General features: G+C 37.9%; 1 protein-coding gene across 2 annotated transcripts in view; it reads right to left on the bottom strand.

Annotated features, from left to right (window-relative positions):
• grip1 (glutamate receptor interacting protein 1) overlaps nt 1–12601 on the bottom strand; it is a 312119-nt gene that overhangs the window by 286832 nt on the left and 12686 nt on the right. The gene's annotated exons all lie outside the window — the stretch shown is intronic.

The raw sequence follows: 12601 nt of genomic DNA, 5'->3' as shown, positions 1-12601 counted from the left end.
GAGCAAGGTCACTAATCTACTTTCAAAAAAAAAAAAAAAATCATTCTTTTAGAAAGAATGTTTTTGGAGAAAAACATTCTTTTACATGTTACATATTATAAATAAATCAACTTGTTTAGTTTTGTAAGAGATTTAAAACTTGTTTTTACGAACCCTCTGAAAAAATAAAACCCTCCGATTTTTCATATCCTGGGTGTGGAAGGGCCCATTAGGAAATCCAGATTCTGCTGCTGTGAGAAAAAGCCAGATCATCCGCCTCTTTAATCATATCGGTGCAAATTCTGTAGAGGGGAGGGACAAGAATGAAGAGAAAACAAACTGCAGTTCTTTCTTTCTTTACTCCATGGCTCTGGCTGACCCACTGATTATAATGGCAGTCAAAGAATGAATGGCCAATGGCACAACAGCAAAGGTAACACACTGATCCCTTCTGTAATCCTGCTAAAAGAAATTATCCAACAAATAAACATAATTGTATCTTGGTAATGCTAAAGAAAGGGAAACCTCTTTAGACGGAACCTGCTAAGAGGATATCTGCCCACCAGCGTCCTTCTGCTTGGGAAAGGTACCGTTTGATGCAAAATCTTCCTGTGCCCCACTGGTCTTGTTAATGAGCATTAGCAAGAAGTCTAGAATATCTGTACAAACATTTATTCAGTTCTGCCTGCTAAATGACCATCTTAATTATGCTGAATTAGAAGTTGCATTTTTAAAACCGCCACTAATGATGTAAACACTAGCGGGTGGGGAAAAGTGCACACGGGCGACTATTAGATTCAGTGTTTCTATCTCCTCCGGCTCAGGGAAATTAATTGAACATGCAAAACTATCAGTATAATAATCTTTGGCTGTCATTCTTGTCTATTTGTTCTTGGATTAATAAAAGTATATTAATATAATTCCTAAGTCTAGAAAAAAACAGTAAAAACCACAATTGCACAAGATAACTTTTAATAACCATTTTATTTTAATTATAGAGACAATTATCCTATTATACTACTACGTTTAATTACTCAGCATAACATGTTTAATACTTTTAAATCAACTGACAGCCTTTTTGCCATTCAAACACCCAACAAATTCAAACAAACATCAGCATTAAATGATGAGGAAGGGAATGAAGGTATCTGGAGAATTGTAAAAGGAGTATTAAGTCATTCTGTCCACTGCATGAAGCTTTAATGTCATGGGTACACCATTGTCACAATAGGTAAAACCTATGAAAGCTGCTTATTATACCAGATAAACAAGCCAACTTAAAATGATCTAGTTTGCATTAACATCAAGTTGAGCTTTACTTTATAGTTCAAACCTCTTGAATAAAAAGAGGTCATTGTAGGACCATGGCCTATTATGGCAAATATATTTCAAGAAAATACACACTCAAAAACACAACATCATATAGTTATTAATTACCAATTAGTTGCTCCAAATAAACTTACATGTATGACACTTACTGCAGGAAATGTACAACCCCCTTAGAATGTTCAAAGGCAGAATATAAATAAGGCAAAAACATTATTATTGGGCTTTTTCCACTTTCATCGAGTCAATTAATTTCATGTCATTCTACAGAGTTCTTTATAGATTGTTCATGCTTAGGAATGATTATTCAGTTAGGGGTTCCTTTGACTACTTGAAATCTTGACTACATTTTACTATGTTTCATCTATGTTAAAACATTTATCACCTGAATAAGGATTCTCAATTTCAAGCTGTCACTCAAGCAAAAAAATGTGCTTCCCTGTCACTCCTAATATATATGAAACTAAATATTAGCCTTTCATGAACTCAACATGAACTCTACAAAACTTGTTTGATTTTATGGCAATGGCAGCAGAATTTAGTTCACAATATTATAATAGTAGTAATAATAGTAGTAGTAGTAGTAGTAGTAGTAAAATAGTAAAATATCCAACTGAAAAAAAGAGCAAAACATAATTCTCCTAATTAATCCTGTTTATTTTAAGGCTTTAATTAATTTTTGATCATTTTCAATAAAAATTAATGGCCCCCAGAATATTTTTTTAATGAATATCTGAGCATGCAATGTATCAAAATAAATAGAGCCTAGGCTTAAAAAAAGCACCATTTTGAGCAAAAAGCTGAGAAAATTACATTTTTGTCAAAGACTACATCCAAATCAAATTCCGAACGATGATCACACAGATTCCATCAACACCTCTAATGCTTGCGCAGTCCTTTAGCTCACCCTGGGTCGACATTTCATTCAATAACATTAGGTTCTTTTGATTTATATGATGTTTAATCTTGATGATCATGTTATTTTGCATTTGTATCAGCTTTCATTCCAGATTGCTCGTTTTGCATCATCTTCACCTGTGTTTTGATCGGGAGATTCTGAACTCATTCAGAAATTCAGAAATGTGTAATAGCGCCCCCTATCATATAACATTGAAAACACAGAAAATCCATTTTTGGTGGGGAAAAGTTCTCTCACAAATAATGGAAAATTCAGCTTTTTGCGGGGGATAAAGAGTTAGAGAAAATTATAATATGTAATAATATTAGGATATGCAATTATTATCTTAAATATATTTACAATTAACCCCTAAAACTAGAATTGCTGCACTGTAAACCCTAACGTTCAAAATAATAAATGGGTTTGAGTAGAGCCAACTCAAATTAAACGAATGCTATTCGTTTGAGTTCTCTTTGCCATGACACTCTAAGGGACAGTAAATCCCCAAATTAAGCGTTATTTTATAGGGGGATTAATGTTAAGTGGGAGATTTAATAGTCTTTAATGTTTTGTTATGGTAGTTTAAGAGTTTCTGTAATGTTGTTTTTGTAGGGGTACCATCATGATGACGAGTGGAGCATGAGCCTAGTTTGAGAACAGCGCATGTTCTGTCGTCATACAGAAAGTGCTATGCTATTTCTACCAAAGCATTGTCTAACCCTTTTATCTGACTGTTCTTAAGCCACATTTTGTGTGCAGTTTTAAAAATACTAAATGATGTACACTCACTAATATGAACAGACACTGAATTCCATCTTTCTGCGGCTCTAACTGAACAAGCTGATTGTCCAAAGACAGTTTTTGAACATCGGCGACAAAATGGTGTCCTTTGAACCATTATCTTAAAAAGGAGAAGGGGAGCCCTTTCAAAGAGATTATAGTCTCTTCCAACAACTCCATAGGAGATTTCAGAGCCAAGACTGATCAGAATATGACATCATCTATATGCCAGCTGTCGTCTGGCTGATGCATTCTTCTCTGTCAGTGATGGGCCTGAGTAGGTTTCTGTCAGCACACCGGAAAAGAAAACAACCCTGTCAAAGCAATGTCTGGAAGAAAACATAGTTTGGAATAAAAAAGCCTGCTTACAGCTGACATTTGCCTCAAAGCTGATATCACACATCAGTGCCTGTACATGGAAAATATACCCTTTGTTTTTGCAAAAAGTGCAATGAAATGTCACTCTGACATACGCTTGAAAGAGCAATCCCCAAATGCTGGCTCAAAAGTGTTTATCTCCAAAGTGAGATATGAAGCCTAAACTCCACTTAGAGTAATCTGCAGTGATTTTTGTGTGGAGAGACGCAGCTCCTGAGGCCTAAATGAAGCTTTGCAGGGGCAAAAATTTACTTCAAAATATATGAACAGGTTAAAAAACCTGTAAGGCGTTTTAAGAGGTCCACGAGGTGAACAATCCGCTATCAGTGTCTATTTGATAGTGTGTGCAGGGAGACAACACGATTAGAGTATAATCCCCCTGCACCCTGTAATGGTCCCACCCACTCAAATCATGATGGAGCTACGTAGGTCATTCCAAAGGTTTGTAAAAGGGGTCTCCACACTCCTATAGCCACTGTAAACTCCTCCCAGGAGCAGAGCACATTTCATCTTTCCCAGCTTTAATGCCCTCTGCCAAGTCCTCCGTGGCTGCTTGAGACAGGATTTCACAAGCCACTGTTGGTTTGGGAGTAAAAGTTTCAATTATGATGATATTTGTGTAGTGCTGTGAAGGGGCAGAGGGACACTTATAACCTTGGTATTGTCTGCTTTCTTGTGCAAAGATGCTGGAGGTGGTTAAGCATAAAAGGATCAAAAGGTTTTAGGACAGCCAACTGAGAGAAAAACACAGAAGAGATTTCACAATCCAACTCGCTGCACAGTACATAAAAGGACGGATGATGGAGAGAAAAAACAGCAGTACAAAGCGGAAATCGAGAGAGAACAATTTACAACCTTCACATATGCATTTAAACAAGCCCATGAAGGAGGACATGCACATCTCTATCTTACACACTCATGGGCCGTCCATACTGACAGAGACTTAAAGTGATCATTTACAAACAAAAACTGGACTAGAGCACATATGGATAGACTGGATTAGGAAACGTTTTATTTACCTCAACAAAAGCATTGAGACGGACAGTGTTTTTAGTCAACGGTTGAAGGAGCAGCAAACAGATTTCTCTGGGTAATTAGTCTATGAGTCAGAGACCCGATTCAATCTCCTCCTTTTGCCCAGTCTGTCTTTCAAAGACAAAGTAATTGACACGCTTGCGAGCATCTGAAACAAGTGTGAAGCCTTGAAGGTGACTATACCACTATACCTACTTCTACACACAGACGAAGATTGTCAGTGATAGTCTTGGCCCATATTGATGACAAACTGGCCCCCAGCGGCATCTACTCCCGGTGTATCCACTCTGATGAACCTCTGTCATACTGCAGCAGGAACAGTTCTTACTAGGAATGTGTATCATGTATCAGAGTCCTTATGTAAAGAATATTACCAGAATTCAATTGAATTCAGCAGGATTAGCTAGTGGTATTGAAGGTAAAAGAGAGACGGCGAGAGAGGGCTAAAGAGAAATATGGGGAATACAATGAAAGAGAGTGAACTAGAGAGGAAATGAAGGATTGGGGAAATGTGGGCGTTGAAATATATATTTTAGGCAGGCCCTACAGGCATTCTGACTCTTCTAGTTAGATTCAAAATGTTCAAAGGAGGATAAGAACCACAAAATGTAAGTAATCCACACACTGTATTCCCCCTCAGGCACATTTAACCTCAGAAAAGGGGGTGAGATTCCTTTAGACTTTAGTCTAACAAGCCATTAAATTAACAGTTTTTTTTACAAGATGTTTAGAACAAACGTACAGCTGTGGAGACAGTAACCTGAGGTTGTCTACAGAAGCCACACACACGGTCTACAGTATAATTCTTAGCCTAGAATATTCCTTATATCTGGTGATATGAACAGCCTAGAGTACAATTCTCAAGACTTGTGAATAACATTCCCACTTAAGACACTCAGTGCTGATTTAAGGGTGAAGAGAATCTCTCAGACTCTGTTTTTTTAACTCACTAGAGTTTATAAATGAACTGTGCACAGTTACAGTTACTGAAAATGAGAATATTAAATTATGCAGCACAAACTACAATTTGCAACTATAATGTGCAATATGTTGTACTTTGCCTCACTATTATTGCTTATAGGGATGGGGATTTTGCATATTTTCATAACTGATACCTCAAATCATGTGGCTTCTTGAGGAGTGGTGTGCTTTAACTGAGCAGACAATCAATAAACTTCGATGGATATTGGTCACCTTGCCAAATACAAAACATGGCTGATGCATTAGTCAATATTTCGAAACACTGGAATGCACTATTTCTTTATCAGCCATTTGCATCAGAGAGCTCCAATTTCATAATGTATGCATACAAACATAAACCTAAGGGGGAAAGGGGGTGAAGATTATGCTAGTGCCAGTTTATGTGTTACTGGGTCACTTCCATTACAGCTTATGTGCAGTTTTACAACTTCTGTGTATGTATGTTCATGTTATGAAGTGAGGCATGGAAAGGCCAATTAAAGAGGATTTAAATCCACTGTAAAAGCATTTAAAACCGATCCTAGGCTACTGTGCTAAATACTGCCTGTGACCAATGAGCATAAGCCGTACTAATAGAGTGCCATATAATCCTCCAATCAGGAGTCCTCTCACTGGGAAGTGTGCATATTTAAAATGATCCTTTCCTTTCAGTCCCTTCAAACCACACACAGGCCTTTATTTCACTACAAACGGTGGATTGCTGTTCCCCACTTAGGCCAGCCATAAATATTAGCTATGGAGATATCGACTGAATAGAGATGTAGCCTATAATTTACCTACATGAGACACAGAGCACATAGCACAAAGGTGAAGTCTTTTAACCTTCCTGGAGGGCAATTAATAATTCTGTTCTCAGCGTTACGTTGCATTTTTTCCCATTATGGGATAAACTATTCCTTTAACACAAAAGTTCAACTATTTCTGCCATTTATCTTCTTGCATCAGTTGTGCGAAACTATTTAGGCCATATATCGAGATCCATCCTTCATGATGTCTGCTTCTCCGGTAAGAGATAAAACAGGATGTGGAGGAAATCTGACAGACATCACCGCACTTTCCCTGAGGTGAAAAGATGGCTGACCTGACAGTGACATCAAAGAACCTGTCAACAGTAAACCCTGCCAAAGTCATCCTACATGAACAATAAAATACATTCACACTACAAATGCAGAGATTAGCTTATAAAGGTGTGAGCATTTAAATATTACTAATTATGCACAATCAATCTTTACTTGGGAATAAAAAGGTAATTATTTGCCATCGAAAACTTCTCAAGAATAGCTGAACTATGACATGTTCAATTTATTTTGTCTTTGAATTTTACAGTCTCTAAACATCCTTAAAACAAAAAGTGCATAAAACATTTAGAATGTAACTCCGATTGCAGCAACAACCTTTTTCCAGTTAAGCATAAACGCAACAGAAAATAATTCATTCAAGATATATTATCTCAAAATAAATCTTAATATCTCACACAATTTAGCTTCAAGTAAAATATATTTTGTTTCAAGGCTGTTAGTCTTTTGTGCAAAACAAAGGAGAAATACTGATTAACAGACGATATGCATCTGGGGAAAGAATAGTTTAAACAGGCACTTTATTTCCATTAGGTGTCTTTACAAGTTCCTTTTCTTGTATGTGCGTTTGTCAATTTGCGGTAGGGCAGCAGAGGCTTCTGTCAGCGTTTTCTCTCCTGATGAATAATTAGACACAAAGAACTGTGGTCCTGCATTCCCCGTCAGCTGTCAGGCATCACTCATTCTCCCTGGGCAATAAGCAAGCCGCCGTAAACAGTCTTTAGCAGGAGAATTTGTCATTTGCGGTGAAGGCATGGAGCGACGTAAATGTGCTGTATGTGAATCCATGCAGCGAGTGCCGTGATTAAATACGGATGTATTCATGCATGCGGTCTTGAGCAACCATGAATACTGCCGTATGATGTGGCTAACAGTGTAATTATAAGCACACAGGCCCATATATTACGGTGTATATGCGCGCACAGAGACATGCACACACTTAAAAGAAGATGCGCAGAGCAAAGTGTGAGTCTTAGTAATCCGGTGGCAGGAGTGTGCTAAATCCTGACATCAGCATATCTCAAAGGACTGCATGCTAGCGTACAGAAGAGTGCAGGAGGGAGGGGGTGGAAGAGCCCAGCGCAGAGTTAGCAGAGGTCAGCTGACATTGCAGTGTGCAGATGAGGTGGAGGCGGCTTTGTTAACGTTCCAGGCTACCGTGTGCACTTCATGCGGAACCATGACGGAACCCAAAGTGTCGCCAGGCTCAAAAGCACACAGCATGGTTTGGTTAATGAGCAATCAAAGCATCTGCCAGAGACAGCTAACTACAAAACTGATTCCAAATGCATTTTCAAAAAAACTTCAAGAGGGTTTATATTTTCAAATGATGAATGATGTTAGTATGCTAGCTAAAGCCTGACATATGAAATCTTTTTTTTTTCTTTTTTTTATGAATATACTTTAATTTATTGAACATTTAGACAAAACAAACAAGAAATTATAAAGATTGATAAATGTCCAAGTAAATGACCCCCTCATATACCTGTTGTGTCATTTTTGATACATGTTCATGTGATTTTTCTAATAAGTACACAAACAAATGCCAGGTTGAGTCAAATATGGACAAACCCAACCATTGGTGTAAGTTCCTTCAGTCCAGTAAATGTTTATCTTGAAATATTAATAAAGGTTATTCAGTAACACTTGCAAATATGGTTTCATTTATTACAATTTGTTAAAGCTACACTATGTTATTTTTCCATCCGCTAGAGGGCGCCTATTCAAAACAAATGCGTAGGATTGATGAAGCTAAGTTGGAGCGCAGAATCTTGGGACATGTGGTCTTCACCTCCCAGCCAGTGGAAAAGAATCAGGATAGGACTCGGGCAGAAATTATGTTTATGAATTATTAACGTTAGCGTTGTATGAAGTGGTGCAGGACCGAATGTTGAGGAGCTGAGCAAGGCTTTTGGAGCGATTATGTTACTTAGTATGAGGTAACAGCTCGGTTTATCAAATTAGATAGGAGTGTATTGAAAATGATGTTATGACGTTACTCTGTGCATTCGCTCAGCAGCTGCTGTGACACTTGTTTCACACTGCTGAGAGTAAAGCGTTTCTGTAGAATAAAACCAGAAACCGAGGGTAACGCAGATTTGACGCAAATAAAAGGCGACTCCCTCAGACGTCCCGGCTTCTTGGTTAAAATAGCAATTTTCTCACAATTTACAAATAGTCGGAAACATTTGGGATATTGTAAGAACCCAACTGAACAAAATATATAACACTGGCCTAGTGGTTTTTTGGATATTTTACTGCAAAAATACTACATAGCGCACCTTATGTATTAACTAACATAAACCAAAAATGAGCTATACATTTGTTGCAGTATTTATTATTCTATGTTAATGTTAGTTGTTAAAAATCCAGCTGTTCATTCGTTTGTTCATGCTACTTCACAATGTAGTGGTAAATGTTGAAATTAATATTAACTAAAGATTAATAAATGTTGTAGAAGCACTGTTCATTCTTAATTCAAGTTAAAGTAGTTAACTAATGTTAACTAATGAAACCTTATCGTAAGGTGTTCTTAAGTTTATTTGATAAGCATCATTAAAGAGTTTAGAAAATGAGTTTAGAAAAAACAAAAAAACACGTTTACTCTGACCTCAAGGTGTACATTTTTAGAAAAGTTTCAGAAAAGTTGAGATGTTAGTAATTTAAAAGCCTTAGAAATAAATGTATTAAATATGTAGCAGTAATATTAGGCTTTATATGCTTAAGCACTACTGCTTGAAATCTAAATTCTATCTAAAAACTGGTCCGAGGTGATGCATTGACCATTGAGACACATCCATTGAGTCAATGTGCAACGCCCACAGAACAGGTAATGACTCACCATAGTGAGGTCATGGGAACCTCAATATTGCATTAACACATCAAATGCATGCTGCCCCCTACAACCCCGGTGGACCATTACCGTTTCGGCTTAGCCATATAAACCTTGAGTCACCACCTGGGAGAGGCAACATTAGTGCAAGCAGAGTTGCTTTTAGTGCTTTTGCGTGCATGACATACAGCTGGTGTACTATGCAAACACTTCGACCTGAACGTGTATATTTGCATGCTTACCACAAAAAACAAAACAAAAAACAGGTGAATGTCAGTATAGGCGGATTCTGATATCTAGTTAAATGTGTGAATTACACAAAGAATGACCTTTTAAACACAATCGTTTATTGTTCGGACAAGCAAGATTTGAAAACACTATCAATTAAAACTGGTCTGCATTTTAAAAACATTTCCATTTTAGAATTTAAAACCCCCTGATTACTGCCAGCTACTGTCCACCTTGCAAATGATAAAACTACAGCAGTGCTACCATCAGCCACCGCAGCACCAACTTGATGTCTGCAAAATCTGGTGATCAATATCAAGCAGTCTGCTCTTGCATCACAAGGCTCTTCATCTCTCCCATGCCCTGCCGACAGCCTCTCCTGGCATCCTTACACTTATATGACATATAAAAAATACGATGCTCTGCGACTCATAAGCATCCATCATAATAAATACAAGACTGATCCCGTGAGTGTGGTTTATGCAAGAGGAGGAGAAAAAAGACAGGAAGCAGCAGCAGAACAACAGGCCAATGCTGATTGACCCCAACCTCAAGCGGTGATGTCAAATCAATCATACGGCTGATATAAGGGCAATGACTGCCAATCAAAAGCAATCATAATTATGATGTTTATCAAACCGCATCAAGCGCAACATGCATGCTACTAGAGGACACAAGGGCGGAGATTACATAGCCACATGATTCTGCTGATGCTAGGACGACAAATTACACTGCATTCATTTATTTTTGAAAAATGCGGCAATTCAATAGCCACAGGGCTTTTATAAGTGCATTGTGATTTAGGTGCATTTGCAAGCAAGGTGTGAGCTCATGACATGGAGGTGATTTTGTTGATTTTGATGCTTGCTTATGGGAAAGCGTCCCAGAAAAAAATTATATGCACAAATATTTTAATGCTCAAGATTAGCAAAATGGGATGCAACCTGAAATTCATGCATTAAAAAAGCATGAAAATGCACAAACGGCTCTCTTCCTCTACTGCTTTATGATCTACATTTGTTTCCTCTAAAAGACAGCTGCATCCTCTGGGTCACAAGCTGTCCCCTCATGTTACCATCTCGCTTGGCTTCAAGAGACAACTGCCTGTGTTCAGCGGCGTGCAGAGTCACCTAGACATAAAAAGATGCGGGTTGATAAGCCATTATCCTCTGCAGCTGGAATAAATGAATTCACGCCAAATGAAAACAAAATCTAGTTTTACATGCACGAGGGGCTAAAACGAGAAAGTGGAATGAAATATTAGGTGTATTTGGCACAAACTGCTATTGGTGTCCAAATGTAGATTTTTTTTCCTTCAAGAAGAGGTATTCCAAAGGCTTGTTAAGCCCTTCAGTCACTTTTATCACTTCTTCCTTTCCCACAGTAATTTCCTTCCTTTCTAGTTAGCGGACATGTCAATACGTATTTCTACTTAGCAGAACATGACAGCTTTATCTGCTTCACTTTGCAAGGACCTTCCACACTCTGACTCTGAATGTAGTGAAACCCAAGTAACGGAGAGTGTTCTGATGAGAAATGGATGGGATAAGCAAGGCCCAAGCTAAATGTCACGTCCGGTATTGACTAGAGAGGACGATAAGAGGTTATGTAACAATGCTGGTAAGGGGAAAATTCACAATGAAACAACAGAAGACAGCTAATGCAGCTGCTGTTTTCAACAAAATTGTGGTTTCTTAGTTGTCATTCCCCTTTAATAATAGGTAATTGACCTCTGACAACTATTAATTATACAGTATATCTGAGATTTTGAGGGGAACTAAGATGAAAGACCCTCAAAGGGGTCTAGCAATATCTATTCATGAGATGAAAATGCATGCTTGTGATCAAATGTTTGGTTTAACAACTACCACTGATAATCCTAAACTCACTTTGGGGTGGTTTCCTAGACAGGGTTTCATTTAAGGCAGGAATAGACCTTAAACTAGAATAGTTAATCATGGCTTTAAAAAATTGATTTCTGAAAAACAGTACAGATTACAAAATACAGATTACTAAAACATGCCCCTGGTTTCACAGATAAGGTTTAAACCTAGTCCGAGACTAAAATGCATGTTTAAGCTGTTTTAACTGAAAGCATCTTAAAATGGGTTCATTTTACAGTAATAATGTGAGTTAGCCAGAAACTTACTTCACACAATATAAAACACAAAACGACTTATATTGAACATCCGGTAGAAAATATATACATCAATAATAATGACTCATATTTAGAGGTTGTGATTCTGAGGAGCAAGCTGGTCCAAATAAACTGAGTACTGACCCATCATTCAAGAGCAAGAGTTTTGCGAATCCTGCATTAAACTCCGAGATTTGAGAAGCAGTCGTCAGTAAAATGACATGTTTGAGGGCGGGTCAAGTTGTTTGCGGGCGGACAGCATACAAAACAGACAGGCGTTATTCAAATATAATTTCTAGTGATGCAGAACTATCATGCATAAATTATTATATGAGAAGGGAGAAAAATGAGAAAAAAATATTATTTGCCTTTGTCGTCTCGTGTGTGTGTGTGTGTGTGTGTGTGTGTGTGTGTGTGTGTGTCCATACACACTGACACAGAAATCACAGTCAATGTGTCTTCTTTGAAACATAAGATTAATCTGAAGTTAAACCTGCCTCCTTGAAGGTTTAATTTAAGCCTCAGTTTAGTCCTGGGAGTAGCTCTAGTTAGTGTTGGGCGATATGCCTAATTTTCCAATCGTCATATCGTCAGCCTGTGAGATCGCCGATACGCGATCTTATCGCGTTGGGGCGGAGCATTCAGTGGCATAACTTTGTTTTAAAAAGTGGGTGGGACAGTCTCACGAAAATGCGTATAGTACGAGTGTGCAATCTCGTGAATGTATACGTCAAAATGAGCTTTGGCTTACAAATGGTAGGCTACGCAGTTTTTTGTGTGCATATGATACACACTTTATGGCGTATTATAAGGGGATGCATCTAAACACAATATAGCGTTAGTGTCCAGATTTTTCACGTGAATAAAGGCATAGATTTGCACACTTTAAATCCTCGTATTTTTTCTCATTAAAACCGAATATCATCAGTGATTGTACATGAAGAGCAGGG

This window comes from Pseudorasbora parva, chromosome 20 (genome assembly GCF_024679245.1).
Source record: "Pseudorasbora parva isolate DD20220531a chromosome 20, ASM2467924v1, whole genome shotgun sequence".
Taxonomy (NCBI): domain Eukaryota; kingdom Metazoa; phylum Chordata; class Actinopteri; order Cypriniformes; family Gobionidae; genus Pseudorasbora; species Pseudorasbora parva.
This window is presented reverse-complemented; position numbering and strand designations above follow the sequence as displayed.